Raw genomic sequence first — 3,992 nt, 5'->3', positions numbered from 1 at the left:
AAGGTTTAGTCTGTCAGTCTTTCTGACGTCGTCAGCATGTCCATTGACGCGCGATGGTCGAGATCTTTAAAGGGAATCCGGGTCCGAGGCTATATTGTCACTTTTCGTAGCACTTCATTTTCGGGTGGAGGGTCGCTAGCCCAACCGACCCTAGGCCTGGAATCTGATTAGAGCTAGGTTGAACCTAGGTACTGAGATTCCGGGGGTGGGCTTCACCCGCCACATGAGGTTGCGGCCGTCCTGATCGGAGTGTTTAGTTAGGGGAGAAACCCCATATCCAGAGGCACGTGGTCAGCAGACAGAGTCTGCCTCATTCCGGACGAACTCCATTCACCTCCAAAAGATCTAGCTACAACTGTTTTACCGTATGATGAAGAATTTGGCTTACAAATTGCAAAAGAATGGAAAAATCCCATATTTACGAATGAAATGTTCCAGGTCTTAAGTTTGAACCCTAAAACAGCCGACCCAGCCTTAGGCAATTTGTCGTATTGCCGTACAACAAGCCATCTATTAACCAATTAGTTTCGATGTGATACTGAAGATTCTTTCTCCACATTTACGGATGCATGTTTATTTTTTTTTTCGCTGGGATTGATAGAAGGATTTTCCACAGGATTGACATGTCAGAAGATCTTTCCATGGAAGAATTTTTCGGGGGTGAGCGGATGTACCTTTTAGAAGGAACTGGATTTAACGGCGTTACTTAAAAAACGATCAGAAATTAAATAAAACCTTTTTTTCAACTGAAACTAAGCCGTTCAGACCGTTCAACCGTTCAGAACAATGACTGTGTTCTGAACATGTTAATGAAGAATAGCCCGGGGTGTTTTTTTTTCACAGTAGAAGAAATTTTGAAGAATAGCAAGATACGTCTGCAAACCAAGATTTTAACAGTGAAGGTATCATTTATGACAGTGGTCAAGCAGGGTTTTAAAAATGGGTTTGTTTTGAGTATCCGTATGACTGATCGTATTTTAAATAGTAAACTGTACAATAAAAATGCTTTTATCCTGCTTTCCTGTCAGCGACACGTCTACAGCCAAACAAAAGAATGTCGCCCATGAATGAAGTGAGATTATTATACGGAAAAACTGAAGGGAAATGGGAACTACTTGGGAGGATGTGAAGAGGGAAGTGTTAAATGGGTGAAATTCAAAAAGGGAAACGACTGAAAATATGCTGAACGAAACAAACACAAATCAACTGATACCGCTTATATATGCTTGTAGTATTTATGTTTTCTGTGTCCATTGCCTTTTTGTCCTTTAACTAAATTTTTTTCTCTTATTTTGAAAATACTTAATAATGAATTAAAATAAGAAATTTTAAGAAAGAAAAGTAAACATACAAATACAACACAGCTAAGTTAAAAGAACAAAAGAAAAATAATAAAGATTCAAAATAAGGAATTTATCTAATTCGCAGAAGAGTGAACAAAAGAACTAACACAGGAATTTTGTTCAAGACTTTCTGGTGGGATTAATATCAAATCTTACAGAAACTTGAAGGAGTTTGAGAAATTTTGAGGATAATTTAGATATGTCCGGAGAAAGAGAGCGCATTCAAGGGCCTTGGGAAGTTTATTTTGAGGCTTAAGAAACATATCAGATGAACAATAAAGATTAAAACTTTAAGATCAAGTATTGTTTTACTTACCAACGGCTTTGTTCCGAAAATGAAATTTTAGCTTAATTACACATCTTGGAATTCAACCTCTGAAAAAAGAAAAGTTGACAACAGTATTTAATCGGCGATAAGAGACATAGGACTTACTAGTTGTACGCTGATGATAATTGTTGTTTCCGCATAATTTAAAATCGATACAGAATGCAATTAGTGCATTACAATCAAATCTGAGGAAATTGGATTGCAAATTGGAACCTTCAGAAACAGAATTTCTAGTGGCAAATGATTCCCAGCTTTTACGTCGTTCTATTCGGCAGGGATACAGGAAATCTGTAATTAAGATTTTATTAATTAGCTTAGGTTACCTTTTAGCTCAACTGTTACAGCCATGCAACATTTGGTATTGTCAGATGCATCGGATAAAAATTTTGAAAGACATACCCCTGCTAGTTAGGGTGAAAGGTCGCTTAGATAAGCTAACAAATTGTATACTTTACAATATGATTTCCTCGTCTCTTATATTTTTATGGCACTTGGTATTAACCAAGTAACATATAGCAATCGCCAATTCTGTCGGTCTGTCTGTCTGTCGATCTGTCGGTCCCGGTTTTGCTACTTTAGGCACTTCCAGGTAAGCTAGGACGATGAAATTTGGCAAGCGTATCAGGGACCGGACCAGATTAAATTAGAAATAGTCGTTTCCGATTTGGACATCTGGGGGGGGGGGGAGTGGGGGGCCGGTTAATTCGCAAAAAATAGAAAAAATGAAGTATTTTTAACTTATGAGCGGGTAATTGGATCTTAATAAAATTTTATACTTTGAATGATATTGTGTCTCAGAGCTCTTATTTTAAATCCCGACCGGATCTGATGATATTGGGGGGAGTTGGAGGGGGGAACCTAAAATCTTGGAAAACACTTAGAGTGGAGGGATCGGGATGAAACTTGATGGAAAAAATAAGCGCAAGTCCCAGATACATGATTGACATAATCGGAACTGATTCGCTCTCTTTGGGGTAGTTGAGGGGGGAGGGGAGTAATTCTTAAAAATTAGAAAAAATGAGGTATTTTCAACTTGTGAACGGGTGATCGGATCTCAATCAAATTTGATGTTTAGAAGGATATCGTGTCTTAGAGATCTTATTTTAGATCCCGACCGGATCTGGTGACGGGGGGCGGGGAGTTGGGAGGGGAAACCTAAAACTTGGAAAACACTTAGAGTGGAGGGATCGGGATGAAACTTGGTGGGAAAAATAAGCACAAGTCCTAGATACATAATTGACATAACCGGAACGGACCTTCTCTGTTTTGGGGAGTTGGGGGGGGCTAGGGTTAATTTTGAAAAAATAGAAAAAATGAGGTATTTGTAACTTACGAAGGAGTGATTGAATCTCAATGAAATTTGGAAGGATATCGTGTCTCAGAGCTCTTATTTTAAATCCCGACTGGATCTGGTGACATTGGGGGAATTGAGAGAGGGGGCCTAAAATCTTGGAAAACGCTTAGAGTGGAGGGATTGGGATGAAACTTGGTGGGAAAAATAAGCACAAGTCCTAGATACGTGATTGACATAACCGGGACGGATCCGCTTTCTTTGGGGGAGTGGGGGCGAGGGTTAATTCTGAAAGATTAGAAAAATGATGTATTTTTAACTTACGAGTTAAGAAGGAAACATGTTTGAGAAGGAAGCATGATAGGAATACAATATGCACAACAATTGTAGCAAACATATTTTGCATGGAACTCCCTATATTTTACCCCCCCCCTTAATGTGTAAATATACAGTCGAAATTATATATTTCCCCTCTATTCTTCCAATGCGTCTCTGTTGTTTCATACCTTGTACTTATTAATTGAATTAACTGTTTAAAAGAATAACCGGAAAACAAGTGATGGGTGACAGAATGCACTGGTTTTATATAATTTGGACTATATATTTGCTTTTTAGGGGAAGGTGGGTTAGCGGTAAAGTATAGATGGGATCCATGCAAAAGGTGTTAGCTACAGTTATTGTGCGTATTATGAAATGTTTTCTTAACATGTTTCCTTCTCTAGGCTTATACCTCTAAGCTGTAACTATTGCTGTCCTGCGGAAGTCCTGCGGATGTAACTGTTCCAGTCATCTATGCAGTCAGAACAGTAAAGGGAAAATATTTTTACACTGTGACAGTCATCAATGATGATTTTACATTCATGAACTTAGCTATTGACTTTTAATTAGTTCCCATGTCCTTTGGGCACAGACAACGCGGACCCCAGTTATTGCTCACCTTGTTTCAAAGGCCGCCTTTTCAAATGCGCAATTTAAATACGTATTTAAAACGTTTTTCCATGAATTTGATGAGCAGGTCATTCAAAGAATC

Source organism: Artemia franciscana, chromosome 15, assembly GCF_032884065.1.
Source record: "Artemia franciscana chromosome 15, ASM3288406v1, whole genome shotgun sequence".
Lineage (NCBI taxonomy): Eukaryota > Metazoa > Arthropoda > Branchiopoda > Anostraca > Artemiidae > Artemia > Artemia franciscana.
Note: the sequence above shows the minus strand (reverse complement) of the source record.